The sequence below is a fragment of the Lissotriton helveticus genome, chromosome 2_1 (assembly GCF_964261635.1).
Source record: "Lissotriton helveticus chromosome 2_1, aLisHel1.1, whole genome shotgun sequence".
Classification (NCBI taxonomy): domain Eukaryota; kingdom Metazoa; phylum Chordata; class Amphibia; order Caudata; family Salamandridae; genus Lissotriton; species Lissotriton helveticus.
This window is the reverse complement of record NC_136059.1, coordinates 1,567,048,777-1,567,068,304: the sequence shown is the minus strand read 5'-3', so window position 1 is coordinate 1,567,068,304 and position 19,528 is coordinate 1,567,048,777. Positions and strand designations below refer to the sequence as shown.

Here is a 19,528-nt window from a genome sequence, read left to right as displayed (position 1 = left end):
CTGTGCTAACCAAAAGATCATAGCCTAATTGATTCAATAGACGTCTATCCTTGTATGTAATATGAGTTTCAGTTATAACTACTATCTGAGGGTTATGCATCCTAAGCTCTTCGTATACTAGATTCCTCTTAATCCGACTGTTTAGACCAGCTACATTCCATACTAAAAGCTTTAATTGATACATTTAATTGTTTGTAATATATATTCTACATGCCTTCTACTGAAAAAGAAAAGAAAAGAAGAAACATTTCGCAAAACATATGTGTTTCCCTTAGCTAAAAGAACATACGTATACTCATACTCATGATGCTTTTTTTTTATTATTTCCCCTCCCCCATTTCCCACCCAGTAACTACCTACAGGTCCCCCCGTTTGATTAACTGCCATTCCCCTGGCAGTTGGCGAGCGGATAGAACACTGATAGGGTCCAGGCAATCAGTGCTAATCATAGCGACAAAAAAAAGAAGGGGGAGAACCCCCGTGCTACACAATGCTCTTTATCTTGACTGTGGCTTGACCACAAGAACAATCACCTAAATACCGTAAAGCTTTAGAGCTAGCAAACATATAACCAGAAAAACCAAAACAAAACCAAAGAATCCAAAAAGCCAAATATACTAAACATAAGTCATTAACTTAGTCATTTCCCCACCCGCCAGGAGGCGATAGCACTTTCAACCTCATTTACTTCCAGAAAGAAATAGGATCGGCCATTTTTAATCACTTTCAATTTTGCAGGTTCCTGCAAATAAACTTGATATCCAAGTTCTTTGATCGGATCGATGAATTGCTTCAATTTCCAACGTCTTTCTAGCGAAAGTTTGCTTAGATCCGATCTCACAAAAAAAATAGTAGAATCAATTGTAACTGGGGTGTTAGGCCGTGCTTTTGAAGAAATAGCTTGTCGAAGCAAGTAGTTACCTATGTAAATCAAGATTGGTCTTGGGAATTTGCCACTCTTATCCTTTTGAAACAGAGGTAATCGATGGGCCCGCTGAATCTGAGAGTCCCAGTCCCAATCTGATAGGTCGGGAAAAGCCTTTTGAAATAATTGAGTGATATATGCTCTCGGGTCTGCCCCCTCTGCTCCTTCAGCAATACCAAAAACGCGGAGATTTTGTCTCCTTTGCCTGTTTTCTAAGTCTTCCAGCTTAGCTTGCATCTGAAGAAGCTGAGAGGCATGTTTATTCACTGCTATTTCAGAGCTTTGTGACTTCTCCTCTGTTACCACCACTCTTTGCTGTAGTTCCTCTATGTCTTGAGACACCACCCCCAGTTTACACGCCATCTCTTGCAGAGAAGTTTGAGTTCTATTGTTATCTTCCCTCATTTGCTGGTAGTGATTTTTAGCTTCTTGTTTTTGCTCATTTAGAAGATGGAGTATTTTTTGAAAAGAGGCGGATACCTCCCCTTGCGGAATCCATTCTGTTGATCCGCTAGATAAAGAATAAACAATATTTTCCGGATGTGTTTCTTGTAAAGTCTCTTCTGTTGGAGCTGCTGCTGCACCGCATAAAGACGCCATCGACCGCTCTTGGGTTATATTGCTACTGCTATTGCTGTTATTACTGCTACTACTGTTATTTGACAGAGAAGCAGAGTTATCTTCCATGAGTATCATAGAAGGCACAGAAGGATGTGGGTGATCCAATGAGCTTTCCCCGGAGGGTTTTATCGGCTCCTTAATCAGGCCAGACTTATTCAGGCTATCAGTCTTCGCCTTTGAACCCTTATGTTTGGTAACTCATGCATACCCAAAGTGAAATACAAGAAATACTTGAATTGGCATTTCAATATTTATTGAAGCAATAATATTCTTGTGTAAAATATGCGTGCTGCAATAATCAACAGAAGGAAATAGAACAGAGTAATTAGCATCAAGAGAAGGATTTATAACGGAACAATGAACACCATTAACATGCATGCTTTTACAATGCAGACTTTACGACGCACCTACCATTACCACGCATGTTTTTATAACACGTCAATACCACGCATGTCCATACAGATACATTACAATTACCTGCATACCATTACCATGCATACTAATACAACACATCATTACAAAGCACAACTCAAAATCCATCATAATTTACAGTCAAGTATATGAAACGGCACAGCACAGTAACATTTCTGATTTATATTTGTACTAAAATAAAAAATAAACTGAAAATACAGTAGTAGAAATATCAACAGCACTGCATGCATTATATCCACACCAGTGCTGGTGTCCTTTCTCTATGTTGACTCTTTGTGTGCAGCCTGTGACAAATCAAAATGGCATTCATTCTGAAAAGGAATGAAAAAAGCGTCTTTTTTAAAGTGCAAAATAAATATACATTCAGTCAGATTCTAAAGCAACAAAAATGTTTTCTTTCAAACTATGAAATATCTTGAAAAAACATAAATTTAGCCGCCCACCATTTTGTAATCAGTGGTCCACCGACGACTCAGTGGTGACCACACGCTTCTGAAGAATGCGGTGATAAGTGACAGTTTGCTGTGCACACAGTGCCCCTACATGCTCAGGTAAGTACAATGGTTACAATAAACACATTTAGTAACAACCCAAAAAATCCCCATACCTTAAATTAATTTTTATTTTCTAAAAAAATCACAGATTTTGGATATACTATCTGCAGCCTTAAAACTGAGTATATTGACTGGAGGCGAACCTTTGTAAGTGCAAGTTAACTACATTTATTACCCTAAAAATGTATTAAAAACTAAAAATGGCCTTTGCCTCAGGGAAGGTGCTGGACAGTGGTGAGGGTAAAAATTACTAACACAACTCCACTGGGTGCTTGCCTCAGGGAAGGAGCTGGACAGAGATGGGGCAAAATTGCTATTACTACTCCGCCAGAGGCTTGACTCAGAGAAGGTGCGGTCGGTGGTGGGAGTCAAAGTTACTATAACTATAACTACTCCACCAGGTGATTGCCTCAGGGAAGGTGCTGGAAAGAGGTGGGGGTCAAAATTGCTACTGCTACTCTTCTGGGTGCTTGCCTCATGGAAGATGCTGGACTGTGGTGGGGGTCAAAATTACTATCACTACTCGCAGGGTTTTTTGCCTCATGGAAGGTGTTGGACAGTGATGGGGTAAAAAGTACTGTTGGGCGCTTGCCTCAGGGAAGGTACTGGACAGTGGTGTGTTTCAAATCTACTAATACTACTCTGCTGGGTGCATGCCTCAGGGAAGGTGCTGGACTGTGGTTGGGGATAAAATGGCATGCAATTACAGTAAAACATACTAACATTCATCTTCTTTTGTACAGACCTTGCAATTTCTTGTTTAGATTAAATTTATTTATTTAAGTAGCGTATACAGCGCGCAGCTACCCCCGGAGGGGTGTCCCGGCGCTAAAACAGAAACTCAGGAATATAGGAGAGGAAAGGACGAATTGTAGGACTAGATTCATGATCTGGAGAACAGCCAAGTTTTTAATTTGCTACGGAAGAGGGGTTCAGACGGGCAAAACCTGAGATCAGGTGGGAGGCAGTTCCATAGTTTAGCAGTCATTACGCCAAACCCTCTGCCGCCCATTCTGGATCGTCGAAAGCGTGGAAAAATCAAGAGACGTAAATTGTTAGATCTTAGTGATCTGACTGATTGAGATATTACCACTCGCTTTTTCAGGTATCCTGGCCCAAGGCCATTGATAGCACGAAAGGCGAGGGTGAGAATCTTGAATTGAATGCGGCTTGCAATGGGAAGCCAATGAAGCTCTTTGCGATATAAAGCAACCGACTGACGGTAGGGGATATTTCCGATCAGTCTGGCTGCCGCATTCTGCACGATCTGAAGACGATCAATCAAATAATGAGGGGCACCGGCGTATAAGCTGTTGGCATAGTCTAAATGAGATGTGATGAGGGCCTGAGTGATTGTTCTGCGGGCGTCTAAGGGGAGGTAAGGGAAGATCTTTTTAATCATGCGAAGTTTCGCAAAGCAGGCTGAGGTGACCTTGTTGATTTGTGCTTTACAAGAAAGTGAATCATCAAACTGAAAACCAAGGTTACGTGCCGATTGAACAGGGGTGGGCGAGGGGTTAAGCACTGTGGGCCACCACAGGCTGGGGGAAATTGGGATTTTCTGGTTAAAAAATAAGACCTCTGTCTTATCAGTATTAAGCCTAAGGTGGTTGACCGTCATCCAGGCACAGATGTTATCCAAACATTGGCGGAAGTTGGCAAAGGTGGAGTCAGAGTGATCTCTAAAAGAGAATATCAGCTGAGTATCGTCAGCGTAAGAGACCACTCTGACCCCACAGGACTCCACCACTGCAGCCAAGGGTGCAAGATAAACGTTAAAAAACAGAGGGCTCAGGGCAGAGCCCTGCGGAACACCACACATCAGGGGTTTACCCTCAGATTTAAAAGGCCTAAGCGCCACCTTCTGGGTTCTGCCCGTAAGGAATGACTCAACCCAGGCTAATGCGGAGCCACCAATTCCAACCTGCCCTAGACGGTTTAGTAGGATTTTATGTGAGACCGTATCAAAAGCGGCGGATAGGTCGAGGAGGACCAACATGGCCTCCTCGCCCCTATCCACACACTCACGGATCGTCTCGGATACTTCCAAGAGAGCAGTCTCGGTACTGAAGCCAGCTCTAAAGCCGGATTGAGAGTCGTGCAGTAAAGAATTGTTTTCTAGAAATTCTGTCAGTTGTAGCTGCACGGCCTTTTCCAGAATTTTTGCGGGTTTGGGAAGGAGGGAAATGGGGCGATAATTGCTAAATTTTGTAGGATCGGCATCAGGCTTTTTCAGAATGGGGACCAATAGAGCCTCCTTCCAAGCAGTCGGAAATATGCCATGATAGAGGGAGGCATTTCAAATAGAAAGAAAGGGTCTAGCCAGTGAGGGGGCCAGATCACCCATGACCTTGGCGGGGATTAGGTCGGAAGGAGAGCCAGATTTGCACTGGGTGAATAGCCTGAGTGCGGTCTCAATAGTCAACTAATTGAAAGCCTGTAAGGAAGCAGATTCCGGGGCCATGACCGGGAGGGCCAGGGAGGGTTCCTCAGTAGGAAATGAAGTTATAATTTTATCAATTTTCTCTAAAAAATAATCAGACAGTCCATCGCATAGTGTCTGGCTAGAGGGGTTCTGCGAGACCCTGGCGGGAGGGTTTACAAATTCCTTAACAATATTAAAGAGGGTTTTGGAGGAGTTCTTAGCATTAGAGATTTGTCGAGAGAAATAGTCTCTCATGGTAACTCTTTTTAGTTTAAGGAATTTTTTCAGAGCGATTTTGTAAATTGCTTTAGATTCAGGGTCATAATTCTGCCACCACTTGCGTTCAAGTATTTTGCAGCGGCTTTTTTCCTCACGGAGGGTCGGGGAGAACCAAGGGGCAGAGGGGCGAGTTCTAGCAGAGGTGATAGATTTGAGAGGGGCGATGGAATCAATGGCAAGGAGCAGTGCGGAATTGAGTTTGGACACATTTTCATCAATGTCACTAGAAACAAGGTCCGGCTGATAGTTGAATAGGGGGTCTAAGGTCATGCAGGTAACTTTATGCCACATTCTTCCCAGCTTTTTGCCAAGGACCGTAGGTCTAGGTCCCGAACTAAGCTCTAAGTCAAAAGGGACAAGGTGGTGGTCTGACCAGGTAAGAGGGAGAGGAGGATGAACTAAGATATTCGGGAAATTGGCAAAGATAAGGTCAAGTGTATGCCCAGCTGTATGTGTTGGACCCTTAACTAATTGGAGCAAGTTAAGACTCTGCATAGTTTCTAACAAGTAGTTGGCTTTCGTGCAGAGAGAATTATCCACGTGGAGGTTAAAATCTCCAAGTACCAGGAAATGTTGGTGCTTAAGGGAAAGATCAGCCATCAGGTGGGTTAATGCCGTTAAAGAGAGAGTCGAGGCAGTAGGAGGGTTGTAGACAAGAATACCCACCAGGACTACTGCCGCGGTGTCCGCAATAGTGAAGTACATAGCTTCAATCATCCCGATATTCGTCAGTTTGCTAATAGACAAATTGAAATGGGATTTTAGGATAATGGCGAGACCGCCTCCTATTTTGCCCCCTTCACGATTAATACCCTTCAAGAGATAACCCGGAGGGGTAGCCAGGTGGATGTCAGGGTTAGAGGTATCTCTGAGCCATGACTCAGTAAGAAACAAGATATCCCAGGCGTCCGATACAAGTGACGCCCAGATGTCGTTGGAATGACGAGGCAAGGAACGACAATTAACCAGACCTGCTTTCAGCGTTGAAAGGTGGGTCAGGCGCTTGGGCATGCTGAGGTAAGGAGAGGGGCGTAAGCTCCATGGCGGGAGGGTAAAGTTACATTGTAGACAGTAGAAAGGGGCGTCCTCCAGATCGCAGGGACTACAACGCGTAGTGGTCGGACAAGTTGTGGGTTTTAATTGAAGGAGCTGGGATCTAGACCAGCAAGTCCGACTAGAAACAGCCCGACCGCCAGAGGGACTGGCCCTAGGCACTGGCCAGGCGCGCAAACGGCGCTCCCGCTGCGCTCGTCCGCTGCGCTTGCGTGGAAGGCACATTTATAGAAAGAGGGGTGGGCGTGGCCTCACGTGTGGGCGTGTCCCTGCGTTACAGCAGCGATGGCGGCCGTGGAATATTTCCCTCAACACAGCGCTAAGATCCGCTGTTTCAGGGTGTGACAAAGTGGCTGCTTGGCGGGAGTTCCAGAGAAGAGCTCTGGGTGGGTGCACAGAGATTAAAATATAATTAAACAACTTCACAAGATTATTAAAATAGCGAACAAGACGCCTCCGGCTTCCGCCTCAGAGGTCTACAGTTTCCTAGTGTCGCGCTATCAGTCAGCGCTTTAAATAGGATATGGGGTGGGCGTGGCCTCACGTGTGGGCGTGTCCCTGCGTTACAGCAGCGATGGCGGCCGTGGAATATTTCCCTCAACACAGCGCTAAGATCCGCTGTTTCAGGGTGTGACAAAGTGGCTGCTTGGCAGGAGTTCCAGAGAAGAGCTCTGGGTGGGTGCACAGAGATTAAAATATAATTAAACAACTTCACAAGATTATTAAAATAGCGAACAAGACGCCTCCGGCTTCCGCCTCAGAGGTCTACAGTTTCCTAGTGTCGCGCTATCAGTCAGCGCTTTAAATAGGATTAGGGGTGGGCGTGGCCTCACGTGTGGGCGTGTCCCTGCGTTACAGCAGCGATGGCGGCCGTGGAATATTTCCCTCAACACAGCGCTAAGATCCGCTGTTTCAGGGTGCGACAAAGTGGCTGCTTGGCGGGAGTTCCAGAGAAGAGCTCTGGGTGGGTGCACAGAGATTAAAATATAATTAAACAACTTCACAAGATTATTAAAATAGCAAACAAGGCGCCTCCGGCTTCCGCCTCAGAGGTCTACAGTTAAATGTTGACAATCCTACATCGAAAGCCTAAACCATTACCACCATCACTTCCTGAAAAGATAAAGACCTTCAAAGGTAAAAATTATTCCAAACCCCTTTAGAAAAAACAAATCTAACAAATATCTTTCAACAGGCAACAAACAATGAACGGCAAAGATCTCTCATTGTTGCAGCATAGGTCCTATCAGCAATGAGTGAGCAACAAGGCCAGTCTTAGGCAGTTACACACCATATCCAGATATAGGAAACATCACAGTACAAAAATAGAAACAATTGTTTCTCACCATCAATACAATGTCTAAAAATCACCTTTTGAAAAAAAAAATTCTCTTCAACAGGTACATTGACAACCATAAAACAGTGGTTCAAACCCCTCTGAAGCCTCCTTCTTTGTTGACATTTTTCTGCAGAGCACATTTAAATAATCACCAGAAAGGAGCAATCCTACTACTAGAAAATCAAAGAGAAAAATCTCATCTCCATCAGACCTCACACCTCACATGGATACAAACAATTTGAGGTAAACAATCTCAACAAAGCAGTCCTCATAAAAAAGAAGTAACTTTCTTTTTACAGGCATCCTATTTTAACACAGTATTCTCCTTCTTTTTTTACAATAGAATAATGAATGGTTTTCAAAAATTCAGCAGTCTGTAATGTAATCATGCAAAAAACATTTCACATTGAAGGTTCTTAATGAAGCACTACGTTGAAACAAAACAATAATAAAAATGTATGTTCTTATGTGTTTCTACAGATACATATCGAATGGCATCCATAAATCAAGCAAGCTACCTGCAACCAAGAAGAGAAAATGGACTTCTAAAGTATGGTGCCTACCTTTATTGTAAAGTGAAAGAACCACAGAACATAAACACTCTGCAAATGAGATTGAAGTTAGACAGAACAGTCAGCAAAAAACAACCACTCACATCCACCTCCAATGAACCATGTTGCTCAGTTTTGAGGTAGGTATCCCAAAGCATTCCTATGCATGTAGCAAGTTGTATGCCCACAACTCCTAACCTTAGAAGAATTATACAGAGATAAAAACAACCAAGTAACCCACTATGAGTAACACCCCAGGCCTACTCAGATATTACTGTTTCTCTGAATTAACTATAACCTTCATTATTGAAACTTTCCTTTTACATGACAGGGAAAACCCTCAGAAAATAATACTAATCTTTAGCACACCCCATAGCTGTGTAACTCTGGAGAGTAGTGGTATTCGGATGATGGATGGCTTTATGTCCACACCCGATCCATCCACTAAAATATACATCATTCATGCCAATATCAGTAATGCCACAGTTCCTTTAGTTTACAGTTTACTCCCTGATAAGCAATCCTCAACCGACAGTGAATTTTTGACAGTGGTAAAATCTAAAACACTAAGTGCCTGATTATGAGTTTGGCAGTCGATAGGATTGCCAAACCCGCGGTGGCTGTCTGACCACTGCTGCACTGCGGAACCACCCACAGTATTACGACTGTGGTGGTCGGACTGCCGCAACACTGCTGCGACCGCCATGGATTCAGGATCCCATGGTATTCGCGCAGCAGTCAGAGGCAGAAACTTGCTGATGGTGCTATAGTGGGACTACCGAGCATATTTTGAGTTGCCTTACCACCACCCTTTTCATGGCGGTGAGCCCACCATGAAAAGGGTGGCAGTGAGGCAACTAAGGGGGCCCTAATAGGGTCCCTTGCTGACCTCAGGGCCCACGGGGTGAATGCTTGGGGGGCACATGTAGTACCCCCCTGGATTTGCACCTCCCCTTCCTGCATGGTGTGGCATGCATGCCACACCATGCAGGAATAGCCTGCACCAGCTCTCATAGCTGGGGTCTGCATATTAGGCTCTCTATTGAGCCTAACATATAGACCACTGTGAGACCACCGGTGCAGCACCCGCCTCCCCTGGGTTCCACTCGGAATCTGGTGGGTGGGCTCACTATGACTTTGGCAGTCCTACAGCGATGGGCCATTGCACGGTTTACTGTAGGACAGCCAAAGTCATAATCGGCCCCCAAATAAAAGTCCTAGTACAGTGATAATTGATTATGAATTGATCATGATTAATACCATTACTAGATTATACCTTGAAACCGAAATACAAGGATAAACTGCAGTATGAATTTAAAATCTAACTGTGTTATGCCTTGTACCTACTGACTGTGTGGATGAGTTCTACACTTCAATTACGGAATCAAAGTATTTTATGCAAAACACATTTTAACAAACAATATTAACATTAAAAAAGTATATTGAGGTATAGTCCATTACAATAATTGAGTTTAGACAGGATCAAGGCTGTCACAACTGTCTTTTGAAAGGCCTCGTGAATTTTAGGAAGGATTTTCTTCACTATTTTTATGGTGTAGAAAATCGAAGAAATGGTAGCATTAACTTGGTCTCCATATGTATATTTGTTTTCTACTAGGACTCCTAAGATTTTCACTTTCATAGCCGGTGTAGGAAGATCTCTAAGCTCTAGAAGCCAACAGGATGGGGACCAAAAGGAGGTCTTTTCTCAAACAAAATGACCTCCATGTTTCCGTAATTTAATTTCAGGCAGTTTGTGCTCATCCATTTGCTGACTGCCAGCATGCAATTGCTAAGGGCCCAATTACAAATTTGCAGTCCTGTTGTAGACCACCAAACAAGGCCACCACCCGCCCGCCAAAATGCAAGTTTTTTTGTAGTCTGGCGGGCAGTCCTTTGGCGTTCCCACAAAAAGTCAAAAACGTCAAACCACGTTCCTGCACAGCATGGACTGTCAAGTACATGCCGTTCAGGAAAGCGGGTGCATGCACACAATGTGCCGCCCTGCATGCATCCCACAGGCCTGAATCTTGTAGGGCCCCCTAATTTCCTTACCTCCAGCATATTCATGGTGGACCCAACGCCATGGAACTGCTGGTGGTAAGGAAACTCATATTATGCTGGCGATGCCACAGCGGCACCACCAAGCATAATGCGGCCACAAGACCACCGGGGTTCGTGGTTCCCCAGCTATTACAGCAGTCTCACAATGATCTGACTGCAGTAGTCTTAATGTGGTGGTTGTACCACTGGTGTGGCAGTCCTCGTGCCCCGTCGTTGCTGGCTAAGGAAGGAACAATCTGGGTATCATCTGCGTAAGATGTGAGGAAGTACCTGACAGAATAGCAAGCAATGTTACATATACTTTAAAGTAGGGCTCAGTGAAGATCCCTGAGGGTCTCCACAGGATAGTGAGAAAGGTTCTGATTCAAACTCTCCAGATGACAATGTGTGTTCTCTCTCATCAAGAAAGGAACTCAGGGAGTCAAGAACTGCCCCTCTAATTCAAAATCAAATCAAATCAAAATAAGCTTTATTCGAAATCACGTAGTGAGTCATAAAATCTATAAAAATGTAACAATATCAAGTTAAAAAACGATTAAAAGATAGTTAAAACACATAGCATAAAAACAGACAGAAACATCCCTTGCTAAACAGTAATATTTCTAAATCTGCTTCCTATGCCTTATAACAGCCATTAAAAACCTTCACAACTCAGTACATATATACAAGCTCAGAAGTGATTGCAGATAAATAAAGGCTGGTCGCATTGCACAAAACCAAGTTTTTTTAACAGAGGCTTAATAAATTCCAATCTTAGAGAGACAGTCAATCAGCAGTCCATTACTGACCAGTATGAAATGATGGTGATTGTTCAAGCATGATTAGTGCTGCTTTTCTGCCTTTATCAAGGATTGCTCTTATCTCGTCGGTTGCTACTGTCAAGGCAGTTTCCACGCTATGGCTGCCCCTGTCACCTAATTGTGTAAGATCAAGGAGCTGATGGGTTTGTATGAAAGTGGCCAACAGTTGTTTCATAGTTGTTTCCACAATTTAGGCAGGAAATGGGAACCTTGAAATAGGACGGAAGCTGTTTGGGTCCTTGGGATTAAGATTGTTTTTTTTAATAGTGGAAAAATCAATATATTTTTCCATTACTTCGGGAAATATCCTATTGTGATATGTATGACTATGCTATTTGCAATGCCCACAAGTTCGCAAGTTATCAACCTTCCCTCGCCATTAAGGCACATTGTTGTACTTGTTGTGAAGTGCTCTGATACCCTTGGGTCCAGCTAGCGCTATACAAAACGTTTAATAAATTGTGAACATTATATTGAAAATTTCTGTGGGTTGATTTGCAATTATGCCAGAAGCCATTTGAACAACAGAAGGGGGACAAGGGTCTAATGGAAAGCCAGATTTAGTTGATTTGATTTGCTCTATAACTTGTGAGCATAGTAAACTTCACCCATGTTGCCATGCCAAAGTCCCAGTCAGGCTGTCATTATTGATTCCATCCCAACAAAGCTGTGCCTGAGCGAACAATAACAAACAACAACATTTTGCGCAGTGAACTTTAGCTTTCATACAGAATGTTTGAAGTTCTGATAATATGCCTTCGAAGATGTGTACATGTAAGCAAAGTTGTTTTATGGAACATTATCCATAGAAGCATACATACAAATGTGTATCAAATCAACGTTCAAGGAAAGATGTCAACTTTAGATGTGAGCATGTAAAATGGTGGTGTTCCTACCCGGGCCTTATGTGACGAAATGACACTCCCGTGGTGCAAGGTTTTTCGCAGTGGGCGGCAGCGATTTGGCTGCATGGCATGGCCTGTGGACAGGCTCTGCAGCCAAAACCCCCTTAAGGCCAGCAGCAGTTTGGTAAGCCAAGAGGAGAGTCAGACAAATACCCATGAGGAGTTTATTTGAAAACAGAAGGGTGCAGGCCAATGAGGGTGGAAAATGGGTGGGGTAGGCACTGAGTTAGAAGAATTTAAAAGGACACTCAGAAAGTCAATGACGAGAAATGATGTAAGGAAAACTGATAGATACAAGGAGTGAAAACACTATTACAAAAGATTAATTAGCATAATAAATTAAGGATTGTGACAAAAACACTTCAAAACACATTCACTGTGTATAAAAGCAAAGCCATTAAACTGAGTTATAAATCATCACTGTCACTCAAGTCTGGCATGGGTTATAGCGCTGGCGGTACTCACATTCCCACAACCAGGCAGAAATATGCAGGTCCTGCTGCGCATGTGAGAAAAACAAAGCTGTGCCAACCATCTTCTCTAACAGAACATTGGGCATCTGGCCATCAGAAAGACATTTGTTTCTAAATAGAGTTGTTTGAATGGAAGTAGGCAGCCTAAAAAGGGTACAAACTGATAGCTTAAGTAAACATAAAATAATTCCTGAGAGGCTCTCCTTAACCTGGTATAAAATAAGAAAGGAGATCTTTTCTTACAGAGGAGGCAGTGTATAGGTGGGGAACTTCGAAGGCTGCAGCATTAATATTGCACAGAGAACAGCAGAAACAAGCAGGAGGTTTTTCCCTCAAGAGGAGGAGAACTGTAATAGGAAAAAACGGAGAAAGACCAAACCTGCATAGCCCCATTTTGTGAGGGAACAAAATGGGGAAAAGGAAATAAAGTGAAGGAGCTCAAGCTGAGAAAGTAAGACTTGGAAACCATGAAAGCAGAAGTTCCACAAGCAGCATGAAACATTTTCTGGTGCTGCTTGGACCACCATGGGAATATCTGCCCAGTCAAGAGAAGGAGAAATGCAGGAGGAAATTCAAGTGTGCCTAACTACCAAAGGCAACAAGTAATGTTGGTTGATGTTGCACAGACGACCGCGGTGTCTTTTCTACCACATAGCAGACAAACAGGGGTTTTAAGGCTTATTTACAGGTACGCTTGGTTTGGAGAAATTGATAATATGATTGGCATATGACTCTAATCAGCGACAGGGGACTCTAAGGGTGAGATTGGTTAGAACAAAGAAGGATTCATAGCTCTGAAATAAATGGATCGAGATCTGAGCATGACCCCTGCTTATCTAAGGTCTTGGAAAGTGGAATCAGGTCTAAGATAGTTACAGTTTCTATTGTCCACAGGATGCAAACCTACATGGGGCACATTTTCAAATAGAAGAGTCTGCTTACTCATAAAGAGGGGGGAAAATCAGAGTCAATAGCAATCCTGGTGGAGGTGACTATCCACCTCCCAAAGCTGAAAAAGAGTATATGGAAGAAGTGGGACATACAATAAGAGAGGCATCTAATAGCAAAGATGTAAATGAGTGCTTATATTGCAATTTGCTACACAAGCATAGTTGAGAAATCGAGCATGCATGAATGTGGTCATCTTAAAGCCACAATGTGGTAAATAAACTCCACATTCTTAGAAGTAAAAGTCTTTGTCACAGAGTCCACATGCAGAGGATGGTAAACATAAGCAAGCCAGTAACTGATTTGGAATATTAAACAAATAAATACAACTAAATGGAATGTTGGAATGTGGGGATAGAGACATGAGAGAGAACACTGGTAGTGAAGGGAGCATGGGACAATAATGTGAAACCAAAAAGCACAAAGAGAATACTACAAGCCTTCCCTTAGAACAACAATAAAGATAGTTATTTTAATTGGCAATGTAATCCTACAGTTTTTTGGTAGACAATTGTTTTTTACATGTCAGCATATTTTATTTCCATGTAATTAATTTGAATTTGTGACATCTAGTTGTACAATTTCAACAATTTGAGATGCAGATACTTGAGTAGTTGATATCAGAGTCTTGCTGGACTGCAACATCAATATGAGACCATGATGCCCGCGTGCAATTGAAACATGAACTTGCAAAATATGCAAGAGGCAGGTCTTGTATATATAATTACATTCACAAACCTTGAAATTCTCCCCCATGAACCATTGCTTAGCAAGGAAGATTTTCTTCCTATAAACATGACTTAAAAACCTCTTGAAAATGTAAATTCACCCTTCTCACAAAAACAGATTTCTTAATTTTTACTGTATTACCAACACATAACCTGACCTTCATTCACGATTTAAGATCATCACATCTGCTGATCAACTGATCTGCTGATTATTCCTGCCTTTTCTATGCATCTCCTCCAAAGAATTATAATTAATAGAACCAGCAATCCATTGTTGATTTAAGGTAGTCTGAGGTTCCCCACCCCAGAGTATACCAAAGGGGTAAACTAAGGTGAATGATGCTGTCAAGTTCACTGATAGGTGCACACATATTTGGAATAATGCTTCTCAACTCACAAACCAGATTTCTTTGCTAGTTGGACACCATTAACATTGGCTGTATTGAATCTTTTGACTAACCCATTCCTGTTGTGGGCCTATACAGCACTGTGAATATGCCTAATTTGCACTTTACTACAATAATGAGCAGGTTTGACAAAAGTATCTGAAGTGCTGGATTTAGGTGCACCCTCTCAATGGAAACAACCCTCTACAAATGTAATACAGATTAAAATATTGGGCTTACTAAGCCACCTGAGTTCAGCCTCTTTAGAAAAATAATCAAGCAGCATCAGTGTGTATCTCTTGCCACTGCCCCACCACTCATAAGGGCCTAAGAAGTCCATTGCAACCTCTCTCCTTTTCGGAAGTCATGTGCATGAACCCTAACAAGAACTCTTTAAAAACCGTTATCTACATTGGCACATTGGACACAGTTTTGGACACAATCAACAATTTCATTATCTGTGCTAAAAATAATAAGGGGCTGTTAATTTCCTTATATGCCCAATTTAGGCTAAGGCAATGATTTGGCTGTGAAAGGATAAAGGAGGAATGGAACAGTCACCCTTCACAATGAGATTTCGCTAAATAGACAATTTGTCACAAACTTTCCACATGCTATGGAGGTCATTACTTATATTTATTACACTTGGCTGACCATTCAAAATTAACTCTTTTCAGTTAAACATGCATCCTGCTATGTAGCATCTACCCAACTGTTTTAAAAAATGACTTGACAACCATTAGATAAAATATCGCAAACTGAAACAACCACACACTTCTCAAAATAATCTTGGGCAGGCAAATGTGGCTGATGAAATGACAAACTAGATAAACAATATGCCCTAACATCAAGCGCTCCTATGGTGTATGAGACAGAAACATTATATTATAGAACTTGGAAAGAATTCTAAGTTGCCAGTATCATTGGCTGTTCAAAAGAGAGACAGGTGGTTTGTGGTCAGTGCGTAACATAAATCATGTATATGATTTAAAATGTTGAATGCTCCAAGCACAAACAAGTGTTTCTCTCTCTATAGTGGAATAGCTCCGCTCCACCTGACTTAATGGTCCTGAAGCAAATGCCCCATTTTCCTCCCTGCCCGATTTAGGTTGATTGAAAATAGCACCCAAATTATCAGCACTTGCATCCACCGTAATGGTGCTCTTACCAGGCTGAGAAAAGGAACTTGTAAGTGCAGCCTGATCAATTCCTTTGTTAAGAATACTGAAACCTTCACCCTGATCCTGAGACGAGATGAATTTGACACCCTTTTTGAAGAAAGCGATACAAAAGGGGATGATGGACGGAGCGTTTGAGCAAATCAAACACTCACCCCCAGTCAACTGATCTGGGTTTAATCCATCACCATTCTTTAGCCCACTCAGCCACCCCATTTCAGACATGGCCATATGCAAATCAGTCTGACCCTGTGCCTCATGGGAACAGTCCGATTCAGAAAAGGGGGTGGTGATGAACAGAGTGTCTGAAATAAGCAGACCACTCTTACCCAGTCCAAAGATCAGGGCTTGATCCATCACCGTTTTTTAGCTCACTGCACCATCCCAGCTCAGAACCTGGCTACATGCAAATTAGTCTGTTCCTGTCCCAGTGCATGATGGGAACAGGGCAAACCAAACTACCAAGCCAATTCTTATACTGGGAAGGAAACAAGCTTCCGGGGACCGGTTTCTGGCTTTTCAGCCGTCGTCGGCCCGGCTTGCTTGAATCCTGATGGTGCAATGAGCAAGGGACTCACATCTGAGTATACCCTTCCACGCTTATGGTGGACAAAATGATTCAGAAAAGGGGGTGGTGATGAACAGAGTGTCTGAATTAAGCAGACCACTCTTACCCAGTCCAAAGATCAGGGCTTGATCCATCACCGTTTTTTAGCTCACTGCACCATCCCAGCTCAGAACCTGGCTACATGCAAATTAGTCTGTTCCTGTCCCAGTGCATGATGGGAACAGGGCAAACCAAACTACCAAGCCAATTCTTATACTGGGAAGGAAACAAGCTTCCGGGGACCGGTTTCTGGCATCACAGCCTTCTTCGGCCCGGCTTGCTTGAATCCTGATGGTGCAATGAGCAAGGGACTCACGTCTGAGTATACCCTCCCACACATAGTGTGGATAAAACCGATTTTGTAAAAAGGGGGTGGTGATGGACAGAGTTTCTGGTGAAGAATTGGCTTGGTAGTTTGGTCTGCCCTGTTCCCATGATGCACTGGGCCAGGGACAGACTAATTTGCATATAGCCAGGTTCTGAGCTGGGATGGGGCAGTGAGCTAAATAACGGTGATGGATCAAGCCCTGATCTTTGGACTGGGTAAGAGTGGTCTGCTTAATTCAGACACTCTGTTCATCACCACCCCCTTTTCTGAATCGTTTTTGGCCACTATAGGTGTGGCAGGGTATACTCAGACATGAGTCCCTTGCTCACTGCTCCATCAGGATTCAAGCAAGCCGGGCCGACGACGGCTGAAATGCCAGAAACCGGTCCCCGGAAGCTTGTCTCCTTTCTGGTGAAGAATTGGCTTGGTAGTTTGGTCTGCCCTGTTCCCATGATGCACTGGGCCAGGGACAGACTAATTTTCATATAGCCAGGTTCTGAGCTGGGATGGGGCAGTGAGCTAAATAACGGTGATGGATCAAGCCCTGATCTTTGGACTGGGTAAGAGTGGTCTGCTTAATTCAGACACTCTGTTCATCACCACCCCCTTTTCTGAATCGTTTTTGGCCACTATATGTGTGGCAGGGTATACTCAGACATGAGTCCCTTGCTCACTGCTCCATCAGGATTCAAGCAAGCCGGGCCGACGACGGCTGAAATGCCAGAAACCGGTCCCCGGAAGCTTGTCTCCTTTCTGGTGAAGAATTGGCTTGGTAGTTTGGTCTGCCCTGTTCCCATGATGCACTGGGCCAGGGACAGACTAACTTGCATATAGCCAGGTTCTGAGCTGGGATGGGGCGTGAGCTAAATAACGGTGATGGATCAAGCCCTGATCTTTGGACTGGGTAAGAGTGGTCTGCCTAATTCAGACACTCTGTTCATCACCACCCCCTTTTCTGAATCGTTTTTGGCCACTATAGGTGTGGCAGGGTATACTCAGACATGAGTCCCTTGCTCATTGCTCCATCAGGATTCAAGCAAGCCGGGCCGACGAGGCTGAAATGCCAGAAACCGGTCCCCGGTAGCTTGTATCCTTTCTGGTGAAGAATTGGCTTGGTAGTTTGGTCTGCCCTGTTCCCATGATGCACTGGGCCAGGGACAGACTAATTTGCATATAGCCAGGTTCTGAGCTGGGATGGGGCAGTGAGCTAAATAACGGTGATGGATCAAGCCCTGATCTTTGGACTGGGTAAGAGTGGTCTGCTTAATTCAGACACTCTGTTCATCACCACCCCCTTTTCTGAATCGTTTTTGGCCACTATAGGTGTGGCAGGGTATACTCAGACATGAGTCCCTTGCTCACTGCTCCATCAGGATTCAAGCAAGCCGGGCCGACGACGGCTGAAATGCCAGAAACCGGTCCCCGGAAGCTTGTCTCCTTTCTGGTGAAGAATTGGCTTGGTAGTTTGGTCTGCCCTGTTCCCATGATGCACTGGGCCAGGGACAGACTAACTTGCATATAGCCAGGTTCTGAGCTGGGATGGGGCAGTGAGCTAAATAACGGTGGTGGATCAAGCCCTGATCTTTGGACTGGGTAAGAGTGGTCTGCTTAATTCAGACACTCTGTTCATCACCACCCCCTTTTCTGAATCGTTTTTGGCCACTATAGGTGTGGCAGGGTATACTCAGACATGAGTCCCTTGCTCACTGCTCCATCAGGATTCAAGCAAGCTGGGCCGATGAGGCTGAAATGCCAGAAACCGGTCCCCGGTAGCTTGTATCCTTTCTGGTGAAGGATTGGCTTGGTAGTTTGGTCTGCCCTGTTCCCATGATGCACTGGGCCAGGGACAGACTAATTTGCATATAGCCAGGTTCTGAGCTGGGATGGGGCAGTGAGCTAAATAACGGTGATGGATCAAGCCCTGATCTTTGGACTGGGTAAGAGTGGTCTGCTTAATTCAGACACTCTGTTCATTACCACCCCCTTTTCTGAATCGTTTTTGGCCACTATAGGTGTGGCAGGGTATACTCAGACATGAGTCCCTTGCTCATTGCTCCATCAGGATTCAAGCAAGCCGGGCCGACGAGGCTGAAATGCCAGAAACCGGTCCCCGGTAGCTTGTATCCTTTCTGGTGAAGAATTGGCTTGGTAGTTTGGTCTGCCCTGTTCCCATGATGCACTGGGCCAGGGACAGACTAATTTGCATATAGCCAGGTTCTGAGCTGGGATGGGGCAGTGAGCTAAATAACGGTGATGGATCAAGCCCTGATCTTTGGACTGGGTAAGAGTGGTCTGCTTAATTCAGACACTCTGTTCATCACCACCCCCTTTTCTGAATCGTTTTTGGCCACTATAGGTGTGGCAGGGTATACTCAGACATGAGTCCCTTGCTCACTGCTCCATCAGGATTCAAGCAAGCCGGGCCGACGAGGCTGAAATGCCAGAAACCGGTCCCCGGTAGCTTGTATCCTTTCTGGTGAAGAATTGGCTTGGTAGTTTGGTCTGCCCTGTTCCCATGATGTCCTGGGCCAGGGACAGACTAATTTGCATATAGCCAGGTTCTGAGCTGGGATGGGGCAGTGAGCTAAATAACGGTGATGGATCAAGCCCTGATCTTTGGACTGGGTAAGAGTGGTCTGCTTAATTCAGACACTCTGTTCATCACCACCCCCTTTTCTGAATCGTTTTTGGCCACTATAGGTGTGGCAAGGTATAATCAGACATGAGTCCCTTGCTCACTGCTCCATCAGGATTCAAGCAAGCCGGGCCGACGAGGCTGAAATGCCAGAAACCGGTCCCCGGTAGCTTGTATCCTTTCTGGTGAAGAATTGGCTTGGTAGTTTGGTCTGCCCTGTTCCCATGATGCACTGGGCCAGGGACAGACTAATTTGCATATAGCCAGGTTCTGAGCTGGGATGGGGCAGTGAGCTAA

General features: G+C 44.1%; 1 long non-coding RNA gene across 1 annotated transcript in view; it reads left to right on the top strand.

Moving 5' to 3' along the window:
* LOC144819854 (uncharacterized) overlaps positions 1–19,528 on the top strand; it is a 755,732-nt gene that overhangs the window by 725,248 nt on the left and 10,956 nt on the right. Inside the window, exon 4 of the long non-coding RNA XR_013607597.1 lies at positions 8,109–8,319. This is a non-coding gene — a long non-coding RNA (uncharacterized LOC144819854). The remainder of the gene's footprint in view (positions 1–8,108; positions 8,320–19,528) is intronic.